Below are 16,850 nucleotides of genomic sequence, written 5' to 3'. Positions count from 1 at the left end.
GTAACTTCCTGAGAAGAGCAAATGGAAGGCAACTTTTTTGAGACCTTGCATGTCTGATGTTGTCTTGTAACAGTTATTTTGATAATTCGACTGGGTGTGAGAATCCTGTGTAGAATTTCTAAGGCAATTCTACTTTTGTTTTCTGGTTTCCAGAGTTAATTTTGAGAAGTCTGAAGCTATTGTAATTCCCAATCATTTTATGAAACCCATTCTCCGTTTTCTTGTATAAAGTTTTTGAATCACCTTTTTGGGCCCAGTTATGTGCTGGAATCTTATTAATTGTTCTTTTTAATCTGAAAACTATCCCCTTAAATTCTGGGAAATGTTTTCAAAGAATTAATTTAGTCAGTAATTTCTTAATTTTTCTCATTGTGTTTTTTTTTTTTTTAACTTCTATTCTTTGAATGTTAATCTGTAGTAAGCTCCTGAGTTTATCATCTTTCTCCCTCCTTTCTATATTTCCTCCCAATTTGGGGGAAATTTGCTCAATTTCATAATTTAATTCTTCATATGAATGTCTTGTTCCTGCAGTTATTTACATGGGCACCCTTATATTCTTTTCTCTTTTTTTTTTTTACAACCTCCTTTTCTTATTTGAAGGCTGCAACAATTTCATTATTTATTTGAAGATATAAATCATAATTTTTTTAACTTTTTTTTCTCTCTTGTTTTAAAATTATTCAAAGTTCTTTTTGTCTTTGGTTTATTTGTACTGTATCTCCCATGTTACGGGACATTCTTTCCCTATAAAATTATCACCCATCCATCCATACTTCGGTTGAAGTGCTAAGAGGCTGCTCTGATCCTCTGTGCCTACAGGCTGGGCTTATATATTGGTTCTCTGAAACCTAAGGTGATCAAGCTAAACAATTTTACCAGGAGATCTGAAATTCTCAATACCTCTAGGATGTTTTCTACCAAAAGGAATTATTTACTTTTCTAACTGGGATTTATAGTCTGGCTGCCACTCTTCCTACTCAAGAGGGAAGGTGTTCAGGATGTAGATTTTCATATAATCCCACTGTTTTCAGGATAAGACTCTCCACCTTCAGCTGTATTTCTTTGGTACAGACTCATCATGATTCCCTGGTAACTTAGTAGTAAAGAATCTGCCTGCAATGTAGGAGGCCCTGGTTTGATTCCTGGGTTGGGAAGCTCTCCTGGAGAAGGGATAGATTACCCACTCCAGTATTCTTTGGCTTCCCTGGTGGCTCAGATGGTAAAGAACCTCCCTGCAATGTGGGAAACCTGGGACCTGGGTTCGATCCCTTGGTTGAGAAGATCCCCTGGAGGAGGGCATGACAACCCACTCCAGTATTCTTGCCTGGAGAATCCCCATGGACAGAGGAGCCTGGTGGTCTGTAGTCCACAGGGTCACAAAGAATTGGACAAAACTGAGCATAGTACAGCACAGACTTAGACTCCTTATTTTTAAGCAGTCTAGGGGATGTCATGTAGCTTGGCTTCTAGGATGTAAAATGTGCCATAACTCTTGTAGCAGAAACACCGTGTCCAGACAGGAGCACGGTATTTTTGAGCAGAATTACAATGGACTCAAATCTATCCACTGAGAAAATAATGTCCTTAAATAGCTCTATATCACCAATTTTAAGTTCTGTAAGAACATGTTAGAAAGTTGCTAAATTAATATAAAATAATACCAGCAAATTCTACAATTACACAATGCAATGGACATTAAGCCACAAATATACCATATTCTTTAAAACTTATCCTAATTCCCTCATCATGCCTCATAATTCTGTTTCCATGATCTCTGTGCTCCTGTAGCATGTGTTCCCAATTCCTACAACTTCACTGGTTTCAAGTTTCACACTGGGCTCTTTCCTGCTGGGTTTGTTGGTTCCTTTTAGATATGGCTTTCTCTTAATCACCAGGCAATGTCAGCTCTCTCCATCTCTCATAACTTCTGTCTTAATGAGGAGATAATATCTTCACCCTGTGCCAGTATCATATTTATTAATATGTTTTAATAAGAAAAATCTTATAGTACTCTTGGGCTTCCTTGGTGGCTCAGGGATAAACAATCTGCCTGCCAACTCAGGAGACAAGGGTTTAATCCCTGGGTTGGGAATATCTCCTAGAGAAGGAAATGGCAACCCACTCCAGTATTCTTGCCTGGGAAATCCCATGGAGAGAGGAGCCTGGTGGGCTACAGTTCGTGGGGTCACAAAGAGTTGACATGACTTATCATTAAACAACAAATATTCCTCCTAGACACAGAGGACAAAAATTCCTCTCAGTTTCAAGATAGGACAACATTCAAACTAGATTCACTAAAGCTTCTTTTCCTGGTGAGGATAGATGTGTTTTATGATCATCTATAATTACTATTCCTTCAGTTCAGTTCAGTTCAGTTGCTCAATCGTGTCCAGTTCTTTGCGACCTCATGAATTGCAGCACCCCAGGCCTCCTTGTCCAGCACCAACTCCCGGAGTTCACCCAGACTCACGTCCATCGAGTCAGTGATGCCATCCAGCCATCTCATCCTCTGTCGTCCCCTTCTCCTCCTGCCCCCAATCCCACCCAACATCAGAGTCTTTTCCAATGAGTCAACTCTTCGCATGAGGTGGCTAAAGTACTGGAGTTTCAGCTTTAGCATCATTCCTTCCAAAGAACACCCAGGGCTGATCTCCTTCAGAATGGACTGGTTGGATCTCCTTGCAGTCCAAGGGACTCTCAAGAGTCTTCTCCAACACCACAGTTCAAAAGCATCAATTCTTCGGCGCTCAGCCTTCTTCACAGTCCAACTCTCACATCCATACATGACCACAGGAAAAACCATAGCCTTTACTAGACGAACCTTTGTTGGCAAAGTAATGTCTCTGCTTTTGAATATGCTATCTAGGTTGGTCATAACTTTCCTTCCAAGGAGTAAGCGTCTTTTAATTTCATGGCTGCAGTCACCATCTGTAGTGATTTTGGAGCCCAGAAAAATAAAGTCTGACACTGTTTCCAGTGTTTCCCCATCTATTTCCCATGAAGTGATGGGACCAGATGCCATGATCTTCGTTTTCTGAATGTTGAGCTTTAAGCCAACTTTTTCACTCTCCACTTTCACTTTCATCAAGAGGCTTTTGAGTTCCTCTTCACTTTCTGCCATAAGGGTGGTGTCATCTGCATATCTGAGGTTATTGATATTTCTCCCAGCAATCTTGATTCCAGCTTGTGCTTCTTCCAGTCCAGCGTTTCTCATGATGTACTCTGCATATAAGTTAAATAAACAGGGTGACAATATACAGCCTTGACTTACTCCTTTTCCAATTTGGAACCAGTCTGTTGTTCCATGTCCAGTTCTACCTGTTGCTTCCTGACCTGCATACAGGTTTCTAAGGAGGCAGGTCAGGTGTTCTGGTATTCCAGTCTCTTTCAGAATTGTCCACAGTTGATCGTGATCCACACAGTCAAAGGCTTTGGCATAGTCAATAAAGCAGAAATAGATGTTTTTCTGGAACTCTCTTGCCTTTTCCATGATCCAGTGGATGTTGGCAATTTGATCTCTGGTTCCTCTGCCTTTTCTAAAACCAGCTTGAACATCAGGAAGTTCACGGTTCACATATTGCTGAAGCCTGGCTTGGAGAATTTTGAGCATGACTTTACTAGCGTGTGAGATGAGTGCAATTGTGCGGTAGTTTGAGTATTCTTTGGCATTGCCTTTCTTTGGGATTGGAATGAAAACTGACCTTTTCCAGTCCTGTGGCCAGTGCTGAGTTTTCCAAATTTGCTGGCATATTGAGTGCAGCACTTTCACGGCATCATCTTTCAGGATTTGGAATAGCTCAACTGGAATTCCATCACCTCCACTAGCTTTGTTCATAGTGATGCTTTCTAAGGCCCACTTGACTTCACATTCCAGGATGTCTGGCTCTAGTCAGTGACCACACCATCGTGATTATCTGGGTCATGAAGATCTTTTTTGTACAGTTCTTCTGTGTATTCTTGCCACCTCTTCTTAATATCTTCTGCTTCTGTTAGGTCCATACCATTTCTGTCCTTTATCGAGCCCATCTTTGCATGGAATGTTCCCTTGGTATCTCTGATTTTCTTGAAGAGATCTCTAGTCATTCCCATTCTGTTGTTTTCCTCTATTTCTTTGCGTTGATCGCTGAAGAAGGCTTTCTTATCTCTTCTTGCTATTCTTTGGAACTCTGCATTCAGATGCTTATATCTTTCCTTTTCTCCTTTGCTTTTCGCTTCTCTTTTTTTCACAGCTATTTGTAAGTCCTCCCCAGACAGCCATTTTGCTTTTTTGCATTTCTTTTCCACGGGGATGGTCTTGATCCCTATCTCCTGTATAATGTCACAAACCTCATTCCATAGTTCATCAGGCACTCTATCTATCAGATCTAGGCCCTTAAATCTATTTCTCACATCCACTGTATAATCATAAGGGATTTGATTTAGGTCATACCTGTATGGTATAGTGGTTTTCCCTACTTTCTTCAATTTAAGTCTGAATTTGGCAATAAGGAGTTCATGATCTGAGCCACAGTCAGCTCCTGGTGTTGTTTTTGCTGACTGTATAGAGCTTCTCCATCTTTGACTGCAAACAATATAATCCTTTGACACCTTCAATTAGAAGACCAAACTTTAACTTTTCTCCTGAATCTCTATTTTAGAGTTGAGTTCCTGATCTATTGAAGGTTCAGGGTATGTGAGGCAGGTAACTGCTAACGTACACCATGATATCTGGTATTCTTTCAGACCATTTGAAATGCCCCCTGAAGAAGACCCTGCATTCCATCCTGCATAGAAATACAACTCACAAATGTATTAAAGGGGGGTAATTGGGAAAGAAAACAGGAAGGTCTTTCTTTCTTGGTCTCTCTCTCTCTCTCTCTCTCTCTCTCTCTCTCTCTTTCTCTCTCTCTCTCTCTCTCTCTCTCTCTCTCACACACACACACACACACACACACCTCTGCCTTTGGCAGTTAAAAATTATGACCAAATGCTTCTTAGTAGCTCCCAGTTGCTATGAGGTTATAAAGGAAGAGAGCTGATCTCTAAGGCAACAAGGGTCCAAGTCAAACAAAACCTTTAGATTAAAGTCAACACTTTTAAATTAAAATGAAATCGTATCCTGGGCTGGATGTGAAGTGCAGGTGTTTCTTACTTTCTATGCCCAACAGTCTTAGCCAAACAGGTGGTAATTAGAGCATTATAGTTCAAAACTTCCAGCCAAACTCTCCTTTTGGTTTCCTGATAAACCTTTACCTGAAATAGTAAATGTTTGAAATATAAGAGGAATTCAGACAGACAGAAGACAAAGGGTCCTTGAGAAAGACTTCTGTTTATTCCTGGATAAGTGGGTCAGGAGTCAGGGTCATGCCCTCTCCTGATGTGTCTCTAAATAGAACTAAGGCCCTGATGCTAAATTTTATAGACAATAGGGTTTGTGATGGCTTCCTTTTAGCAATATATTTCTTGCTATGCAGGATACAAATATAACTTACTCTTCTAAACATTTATGTCCTTCTTTCTCTTTTTCTCCTCATTTATTTGTTCCATATCGTCAATCTACACCCCCAACCCAATGCCCTATCTGCCATGGCAGAAATACACATGTGAGAAAAACACAGAATTTAATGACCTCATAAATGTCTATGTTTAAGCTCAACTTTTAAAATTGAAGTTTTAGGCTGGAGTCTCTTCTAATTTGCATGGAATTCAGATATTGAAAATATTCAATATTTCTATATTGAATATTAACCACTTTTGGTGATAATTGCTATGATAGCAAATAATATGAAGATGCATTTTAATTACCAATTCTTTCCTTTAATGCATCAAAAAGACTCCTTCATCCCGGGGCCATAAAAAGGGTGTTAATATAAGAGTCAACATTGCTTGGGTGCTTACTATGTTCCAGGCAGTGATAAATATTATCTCATTAAATCATTTTAATAGTCCTATGAGGGATCATCTCCACTTTATGGATGAAGGAAGGAAAGCACGGAACATTGACCTGGTTGAGAAGCAACAGTACCAGAGCTGGAACACAGACATCAACTCCCCAGAGTCTGGACTCATAAGGAGTGGATGATAGGATCTCTCCATGTGACTGTGTACTATATATGAGAGAATTGTTAATCAAAGAAAGAATGAAAAGGGCTAAGAGACCCTCTAGTCTACCCTCTCTACACACAGAGAAATGGAGGCTGTGTATGACATCCCTGAGTGCCTGCCACTCAGCTTCTGTGGAGCCGACATGTTTGAAATTCAGCTGCTATTCTATTTGGTCAGCCTGAGTCAGCTCTGGATGGTATTAAAACAAGGTGGAAGAAGTCTCCTGGCAACGTTCCTGGAACACTAACCTTGGGCTAACAGCCCCAGTCCTCAATTTGTCTTTCTCTCAATTCACTCAGACATGTCTTCCCTTTCTTTCTCAAATATCTTCTTTCTTGCTTTCCATTAGATTAAAAAGGAATGAAAGCTTGTTTCATAAGGCCTTTAGAATCTGATAATTATTGTTGTTATTTTTTTTAATATTTTTAAATTATTTTTAATTGAAAGATAATTTCTTTACAATATTGGTTTGATTTCTTCCATACATCAACATGAATTAGCCATAGGTGTACATATGTCCCCTCCCTGTTGAACCTCCCTCCCCAATTATTGTTATTATTGCTATTATTTTTGAGTTTCCACCCCTCCACTTTGTAACAGATGTAGGCTGCCTGTTTTTAAAAAGTAAATTAAAAACCACACTTCTTTCTATGCATCGTTTTGGAAAACGTGGGCATTCCGTTTGAAAAAAAGCCATTTTTGTGAAGCTAAGGTCAAGGGTCCCCATTCTAAGGTCTACTTCAACTGGAGAGCCGTGATCCCACTTCAGGGGCTACCCTGCAGCGCCCAAGGTGAGTGACAGTGGAGTCAAGCGGCAAGGACAAAAGAGCCACCTTAGTCCTGATGCTGTTTTTCTCGCAGGTAAATGAGAAATCAAATCCTCCCCTCTCCTGGCAGCACTGTCCTCTCTGAACATGACATTAACTTCCACAAACGAACCTGGTGGTAAAGGGGGTGATTAGCTAGATAGGCCTTAACAGCTGGGTTCCCGGAGCAGGCAGCGCGGTGGGGGAGGGGCACTACCCGGCCCCGGGTCTTGCAGTTCTATCAACAGCAGCGGCAGCAGCAGATGAAAAGCTTCTAGAGGTGGGGGCAGGGGAGAGCCCAGATTGTAAACATCCCTTGCCTGTTGCCTAGAAGCAGTGGCAGCAAACAAACCAAAGACTGCTCCTAGATTTTCAAAATTTCCTTTATATGCAGGGCTCTGTTTCTTTTTAAAATATGCAGCCATTTTATGAGGTCATCAGCTCTTATGCGACACGGTCGTCTATTTTAATCATTTCCCAGCCACCAGCTGGACTTGCTTACCTAAAAGGGGTCATTTATTGTTTAACAAAACCTTGTTCACCTTAGTGAATTCTGGTGCTTTCATAAACCTTTTAATGACTACTCTGTGTTAGGTATTCATATTTGTAAGAATCCACAGAAACTTAAAAATATACTGATTTGTTTATAGGGAAAATTTGATAGTTCTGACAGTTTTCTGAAACAAGCTGTGATGAAGAGCAAGAGTTCTGTATTATAAATTGGTTAAAAATGTGCTAACTGTAATGTTGTAGGTGTCTTGCAGAAATGAACTATGAAATATCTCACACACGCAGCAAGGAAAGGGCAGGAAAGTAATAGTGGAATATTTTAATTACCAACGCATAGGACAGGATTACATGAAGTGGAAGAAGTAAGGCTGGATCTGGTGCAAAGCTGCTTTCTAATTTAACACGTACATCAACCTGAAAAGGAAGGAAGGAATGCCAGATTTACAATTAAGTAATATTTAGGACTCAAAGGAAAGAGAAAATATGGAAAGCAGTGATTAAATCTCATTAAACATAGGATATAATCCTAAATAGAAGCTAGAGGTGTTTAGAGACAACATGGAAATTGAGGGAGACAGAAAATTAAATACAGCATATAATCATTAATTCAGAAAGAGACAGGCCACCGACTTAAGGTCAGGGTAAATAGCAGGGAAGTGGTTTTTAAAAACACAGCAAGCATCACCCAGAATGCCAGTCCCACTAATAAGGGGTAAATTTGTGTAACATTTTACAAGATCAAAGTGGAAAAGTAATGTTTCTAGAATGATGCAGCAAAGAAATGGTTCCCTACCCTTTTCCAAGATTCAGAAATCTTAAATAGAAAATCAAATCCTCTATATTTGGAAGGGAACTCTAAAAGGACCCAGGGGAGAAAAAAAAAAAAGGCAAAAAAATTACCAAATCAGAAGACAAACTTTTTTTATGACATTAAAAGCACACAAGCCAGCAAAGCATCCATAGGGCCATTAAGGGGATGAGTGGGAAGTCAGTGACAGATGAAGCTGCCTTTGCTAAGAGCCTGAATGAATTCTCTGCCTGTGTATTTACCAAAGAAGCTGAAGGTCACATCCCGGAAATTGGGATACATTTTCTTGAGGGGAAGAGTGAAATGTTAAAAGGATTTTATGATCACACGAGAGCAGATAGTTGGACAATTAGAACTATTAAAAGTTGACAGGTCACAAGACCCAGATTAAGTATGTCATAGAAATCGGAGAAAAGTGCAAAGGAAACAGGAAATGCCTTCAGCAGCATTTCTTGATAGCTTGCTTGGAAGGAGACAAAATTGAACTGGAGCTATTCTAGGACATTGTGTTTAAAAAAAAAAAAAAAAGAAATCCTTGGAATCTTTTAAAAATCTAGGTACTGATAATCTGAGTCATGGTTACAAAGCAGATCATGCCCACCCTCATTTTGCAGTTTTTAGAAATACATAATCTGATGAAGAGTTACCATTAGCTTTATAAATCACAAATGGTTGGTATTTTCCCAGAAATGGGGCATTAATGTACTATTTCACACATGTAAGAATGGAAGTCACTTAACTGTGTGTAAATTTCCTAAATTATTTCACATAGTCTCATCTATAATCTGTCTGCATTAAATGAAGTAGTATGAGAGTTAAGTCCAAAGTCTCCCTGGACTCAAGGCAATGTGTGTATGTGGAATGGAGAGGAAGGCTTCTAGAAATTGCTGTCCATTGCTACTTTATCACCATCAAGATGCGATTATTAAACACATACTAGTATAAAATACTATACCCAGGGAGTGGTCTAAGCAGGTCATTCTCTCTTTCAGGGTTTGGATTTCACAGTGATTCATCTCATGCCTTTTGTCATTGTCTTACCAATTATCATGGCACCATATTATTTTTAAAAACAAAGTACTCCACTTTCTGATGATGTCCTCAGAGTGGACATCTGCTCTATCAATCAGCTGCCAGCTGTGTTTCCATGAACCAATAAAAATAGTCACAGAACTGTAAAGTTAACATTAGAAAAACAAATGATATTACTTAATGTTCATTCATCACTTAAAAACTGCATTTTCTTTTTTTTTTTGGGCCCTTCATCCTCTCCCTCTGCCTGCCTTTGTTCCTACCCCCCTCCTTCCTTTCTGTCTGCAAATGTTTATTGAATCTCCTAGGCCAGACTGTAAGATTTAACAATAACATGCAAACATGTATTACTGCCCTCAAATAATTTCCAGAGTAGTGGCGATGTTGACAGTGTGATAGGAGCTAAAAGTACAAAACCCAGAGTGTCCAGAATGATATAAGGGAGCACATAACACAGCCATGGGCTAGTCAAGGGAAAGAGGGACCATCCATAGAGTAAACAAGAGGAGTTAAGTGCAGGGGAGGTGAGAAAGGATACTGTACACATAACGAGTATATTTATAAAGGTTTAGAGAGGAGAAATGGAGACGGCAATCGCAACCCACTCCAGTACTCTTGCCTGGAAAATCCCATGGATGGAGGAGCCTGGTGGGCTACAGTCCATGGGGTCGCTAAGAGTCAGACACAACTGAGCGACTTCATTTTCACGTTTCACTTTCATGCATTGGAGAAGGAAATGGCACCCCACTCCACTATTCTTGCCTGGAGAATCCCAGGGATGAGGGAGCCTGGTGGGCTGCCGTCTATGGGGTCGCACAGAGTCGGACACGACTGAAGTGACTTAGCAGCAACAGCAGAAAGGAGAAAATACAGTGAACTGTAAAATGATGTGACCAGATTATTGTCCTGTATTTTTGTAAATATTTTTTTCTACCAAACCCTACCACACTAACTGCATTTATTATTGAGCTTAATTTCTTTTATTTTCTTAAAGAGCAAAAGCAGAAAACAGAACAAAGTGAGTGGAGAGCTGAGTGATTTACAAAATGTATATCATAAACGTGTTCATAATTTTCAGAAATACATTTACTTTGTTTTTCATTAATGACTAGGAGGGTTATACTTCAAAAGTGAAACTCTGTGGGCACTTACCAAGAAAAATAGGATGGTGAAGAGAGGTGGTGACATCAACATGATTAAATACGTCAGACTCTGCAGACCTAAAAGAGCATGAATAGTTTATGCAAGAAAGAGGAAAATCACATAGCGAGTGAGGCTAGACTATACGCATATGGAAAAAATGTGGACCAGAGTAATGCAATGAAGTTATGATCAACATGAAAATAATACTTCCTATTTATAATTTTTATTACCAAGCCATCCCATTAGAAACTGGTAGAATCATTCTTGCAGAAATACTGAAAAATCACTCCCGTAAATCATTCTCTACTAGTTCTAAAACTAAATTTCAATTCAAGACCTGAACACACACACCCATGGTTCATTCCTCTCCCTGTGCCTTCTGCAGAGCTCCAGCCAGGAAGCTTTGTGTTGATCACATTAACTTTCTCCTTTACCTACAATCTTCACTGGGATCTACAATCATTGTAGTACTCACGTTTCCCAATTTTAGTGAACATCAGCAAGCAGGACTCTCAGAAAATCAGAAGCTTTTTAGTATCCCCAAGTCTCTTCTTGCATCATCCACATTTTGCTTAATATTTCTCTAGATTCCCTACTACAATATAGCAAACCCTGTATTTTGGAGAAATAACTCTAATAATTATTTATCAGTGGTGTATGGTGTGCAGTATGCCAACTTCACTTGACTTAGTCCAAGTCATCACTAACTTTAGAAGACAAATCTTTACTCCTAAATGAGAAAAAATTAAAAGCAAACTAAGCAAATGATGGAATTTGTCTGGAAGGATGTAGGGATAGGAAAGGGGATGCTGTGGAGCTTATCAGATGACTGTAAATATGACATTAAAAATAATAAAGATTTAGTATCTCATTGGCCATAATGCTGGAGTAGGGTCCAGGCACTTTGGCCAGTGTTTATAGTTTAGTTGCTGGATTACAGGGTAGCCCTGTTCGTAAATCAAACTTATTTTATCTATCTTACTCAGAAAGTATGCTTTCTACTGAAAAGAAACAAAAATTGTTTTGCATGCTAGCTATTTTATTTCCCTGCTTATTTGTCTGATTTCAAAACCAGAGTGGGTTATACCGAATAGTATCAAAGTTTTAAAAAATGATGTGTCAAATGATTGATGGTTTGCAAATAAAATTATGGTCTATGTATCTCTTGAATTCTCAGGGAGGTAGTAGAGAAGTAAAATATGTCAATTGATCTAATGCATACAGATGATTAAAAACATTGAGCTGATTTCAGTAGATTGGAGCTCTGGGCCAAGTACTGCCTTTGACTTGCTTTCTAACCTCTGGGAAATCAATTAAAATTCATCTCTATGCACTTGCCACACCTTTAAGAGATAGAAATAAAAAGATTCTCTGCCTACTCACCAAAATAATTGCTGAAAAATGAGAGATGAACCTAAAAAATAAGTTTGCAGTAAGTACCATGTGACAAGTATTACTTTCAAGCAGTGACACATATGGCAGAGAAGAGCCCTATAAATACTTGTGAAACAAATATTAATTTCTAGAAACAATACTTGAATAAGTTGAAAAAAATCTCTTGGAAGGAACAGAAAACTAAAGTCAAACTACTAGAATAAAAATACTAGAGACATTGGCACATATTTAGGCATGGTTTCTGAGGGGAAAGATTTGATTATGAGGGACAACTTTTCACTTATTGTCAACATCTTTCATAATTCTCCCTCCTTTGCAACGCTGACTATCACTGATGCAGGATGATGTTTGAGCATTTGTATGTTCCTTTCTTCAAGATACAGTTTTCCACCAAGTAATACAAGCTTTGGCCATTTTCCAAATTTATACTTTCTTTCCATAGATATTGGATATACTTTACTCTGATTTTATCAAGCAACCATAATTTAGTTTCAGATACTGAATGATATGTGTTCATTACAAAAAAGAAATGTGTTCAAAGCCTAAATGCAATTAAAGCTGCTTTATTACGTTGTTTTTAAAGTATTTCTAAACTCTATAATTTTTAGCATCTGGAGATATATAGATAGATAGATAGATAATTCATTTCACCTTATATCTCCAGTGTCAGTTGTGTTTATGAAAATTCCTATACAATTTATAGATATTTCTCACAATTCAAAGAAAAATATTAGAAAAAAATAATTGATAACTATATTCTAAAAAATAGCTAGGAATTGTATACACATCAATCCCCAAATCCCAGTCTATTCCTACCCTCATCCTTCCCACCTGGTAACCATAAATTTGTTTTCTAAGACTGTGAATTTGTTTCTGTTTTGTAAATAAGTTCATTTGTAGCATATTCTTAGATTCCACATGTAAGTGACATCATATGATATTTGTCTTTCTCTTAGTATGATAATCTCCAGGTCCATCCATGTTGCTACAAATGGCATTATTTCATTCTTTTTAATGGCTAGTAACATCCCATTATTGTCACCCAGCTTATTTAACTTATATGCAGAGTACATCATGAGAAACGCTGGACTGGAAGAAACACAAGCTGGAATCAAGATTGCCGGGAGAAAGATCAATAACCTCAGATATGCAGATGACACCACCCTTATGGCAGAAAGTGAAGAGGAACTCAAAAGCCCCTTGATGAAAGAGAAAGTGGAGAGTGAAAAAGTTGGCTTAAAGCTCAACATTCAGAAAACGAAGATCATGGCATCCGGTCCCACCACTTCATGGGAAATAGATGGGGAAACAGTGGAAACAGTGTCAGACTTTATTTTTCTGGGCCCCAAAATTACTACAGATGGTGACTGCAGCCATGAAATTAAAAGACGCTTACTCCTTGGAAGGAAAGTTATGACCGACCTAGATAGCATATTGAAAAGCAGAGACATTACTGTGCCAACAAAGGTTCGTCTAGTCAAGGCTATGGTTTTTCCTGTGGTCATGTATGGATGTGAGAGTTGGACTGTGAAGAAGGCTGAGCGCCGAAGAATTGCTGCTTTTGAACTGTGGTGTTGGAGAAGACTCTTGAGAGTCCTTTGGACTGCAAGGAGATCCAACCAGCCCATTCTGAAGGAGATCAGCCCTGGGATTTCTTTGGAAGGATTGATGCTAAAGTTGAAACTCCAGTACTTTGGCCACCTGATGTGAAGAGTTGACTCATTGGAAAAGACTCTGATGCTGGGAGGGACTGGGGGCAGGAGGAGAAGGGGACAACAGAGGATGAGATGGCTGGATGGCATCACTGACTCGATGGACATGAGTCTGGGTGAACTCTGGGAGTTGATGATGGACAGGGAGGCCTGGCGTACTGCGATTCATGGGATCCCAGAGTCGGACACGACTGAGCGACTGATCTGATTTGATCTGATCACAGCTTCTTTATCCATTTATCAGTCAATGGACATTTAGGTTGCTTCCATGTCTGGATTCCCAGGTGGCGCTTATCTGCCAATTCAGGGCACATCAGTGATGTGGGTTTGATCCCTGGGTTGGGAAGATCCCCTGGAGTAGAAGATGGCAACCCACTCCAGTATTCTTGCCTGGAGAATCCCATGGACAGAGGAGCCTAGCGGACTACCATCCATAGGGTCGCAAAGAGTCTGACACCACTGAAGCGACTTAGCATAGCACAGCACATGTCTGGCTATGGTAAATAATGCTGCAGTGAGCACTGGGGTGTATGTATCCTTTCAAACTGTATTTTCCTTCAGATATATGCTCAGGAAAGGGATTGCTGGATCATATAGTAGCTCTGTTTTAGCTTTCTTTCTTTTTAATACTGTTCTCCATAGTGGCTACTGTTGTTCAGTTGCTAAATCATGTCTGACTCTTTGTGACCCCGTGGACTACAATACGCCAGGGTTGTCTTTCCTTCGCTATCTTCCTGAGATTGCTCAATTCATGTCCATTGAGTTGGTGATACTATCTAACCATCTCATTGTCTGCTGCCCCCTTCTTTTGCATTTAGTCTTTCCCAGCATCAGGGTCTTTTCCAATGAGTCAGCTCTTCGTATCTGGTGGCCAAAGTACTGGAGCTTCAGCTTCAATATCAGTCCTTTCAGTGAATATTTGGGGTTAAATTCCTTTGGGATTGACTGGTTTGATCTCCTTGCTGTCCAAGGGACTCTCAAGCCGTAGTGGCTGTGCCAATTTACATTTTCACTAATAGTGTAGGAGGGTTCCCTTTTCTCCACATCTTCCCTAACGTTTATTGTTTTGTAGACTTTTTGATGATGGTAATTCTGACTGTTGTGAAGTGATACCTTACTGTTGTTTTTATTTGCATTTATCTAATAATTAGTGATACTGAATATCTTTTCATGTGTTTTTCATGAGGTTTTGAAATAGCAGTCTATATATAAAAAGATGGTTTTAAGTTGCTGGTCTTTTAATTTCAAATGCATTTCGAGTACCCTGCATTTGTGCTCTTCTCATGATTGCTGGGGTTGATATCGTATTTGTGTGTAGATGATTTCCTACCTTTAATATGTTGTTGTTGTTCAGTCACCAAGTCGTGTCTAACTCTTCGCAATCCCATGGACTGCAGCATGCCAGGGTTCCCTGTCCCTCACCATCTCCTGGCATTTGCCCACGTTCATGTCCGTTGAATTGGTGATGCTATCTAACCATCTTGGCCACCTCTAGGAGGGCTCATCAATAAATATTCCCCAGAACTACCACTGCCACTGTATTTGTTCCCACAGTGAGCCATAGCTGCCCCCTGCCTCCTCAGGGGAGAAGGCAATGGCACCCCACTCTAGTACTCCTGCCTGGCAAATCCCATGGATGGAGGAGCCTGGTAGGCTGCAGTCCATGGGGTTGCTAAGAGTCAAACACAACTGAGCGACTTCACTTTCACTTTTCACTTTCATGCATTGGAGAAGGAAATGGCAACCCACCCCAGTGTTCTTGCCTGGAGAATCCCAGGGACGGGGGAGCCTGGTGGGCTGTCATCTCTGGGGTCGCACAGAGTCAGACACGACTGAAGCGACTTAGCAGCAGCCCCAACAGCAGCCTCCTCGGGAGTCCCAATAACACTAGCTGGTTGGTATGGCCCAGGCTCTTATAAGGTCATTGCTTTTCTCCTGGGTGCTGGTATGCATAAGACTTTGTGTGCATCCTCCAAGAGTGGAGCTTTTCTTTCTCTCAGTCCTGTGGAATTTCTCGGGGGCTCCTCTTCCCATTGCCAGACCTCCAGGCTGGGGAGCCTGATCTGGGGCTCAGAACTTTCACTCCTGTGGGAGAACTTCTGTGGTATAATTATTTTCCAGTTTATGAATTTCCCACATGGCAGGTATGGCATTTGATTTTATTGCTTTTGAGAGCCCCTTTTCCCCTCTTGTTGTGGCTTATTCTTTGTCTTTGGATGTAGGGTATCTTTTTTTTTTTTTTAAATAGGTTCCAGTGTTTTTTTGCTTGATGCTTGTTCATCAGTTGTTATTGTGGTGTTTTCATAAGAAGAGGTGAGCTCACATCCTTCTACTCTGCCGTCTTGTCTCCACAAAAGTTGGTTTTAAAATCCACTGTTACCCACCCCCTTACATATACACACACACATAAAGATCATTTGGGTTTTGTAATAATATGCTATTTTAAATTCCATTCTGATTTATATGTTGTGTGCTTTTATGAGCAGCTTTGAAATTAAGCAAAGCGTATGTTGCTAATGTAGTATACTTAAATAAATACAGTATGTACTGAGTTAACTATGTTTGGATATAATACAAGTATTTTGTAAGGCTCCATGGGATTGACTTTGTAAGTCCCAAATTCAAAAAGTTACATCACATTTTTCAAATTATGTCACTCTATTATATTGTTAGAGAATGTTTAAAGTCTTTAAAAATATTCTATTACATCGGAAGTTAATTTTCACATTTTTTCACTGGGGTTTCAGAAAAACCTCAGTATAAGGAAATCTCAAGGAAGAGGTTGAGGTAAGTTGTGGGAAAGATGACAACTTTTCTAGCTGTAGATCTAGGTCACTATTTGAGTGAATGGAGAATCTCTCTTAGATTGGCTAAAACTATAAAAGGGCATAGAAATTAGCAACTGATCTCAAAAGCAAAGTCAGGAATGCCATTAAATAATATTTATTAACATGGAAAGACATTCATAATTTTTATGAACTCATTCTTATATCTACTTATATTCCTTTTTATTCCTTACTCACAGAAATGATTAATCACTATAAATATTGTTTTATAATTTGCCTCTCTTTTAATAGTCTTACAGGATTGTGGAAGCTTTTATCTTAAATTTCTAGTATTACTCAATGAACAAGTACTATTTTGTCATAAAAGAAACTGCATTTTTAACTTTGGAACAAAAAGTCAATTTTTGTTTTCTGAGATATTATCTCAGATTTTATAGTCTCTCAGATTTTCATTTATGCATATTTGACATTTAGATACACATTTTCCTTCACGTTACATGCATATTTGCATATAATCTATGGATTAAATAGATAACTGCATCTAGTAATTAATAACAGATTTAAGTTTATGTAA

This window comes from Bos mutus, chromosome 6, assembly GCF_027580195.1.
Source record: "Bos mutus isolate GX-2022 chromosome 6, NWIPB_WYAK_1.1, whole genome shotgun sequence".
Taxonomy (NCBI): domain Eukaryota; kingdom Metazoa; phylum Chordata; class Mammalia; order Artiodactyla; family Bovidae; genus Bos; species Bos mutus.
Note: the sequence above shows the minus strand (reverse complement) of the source record.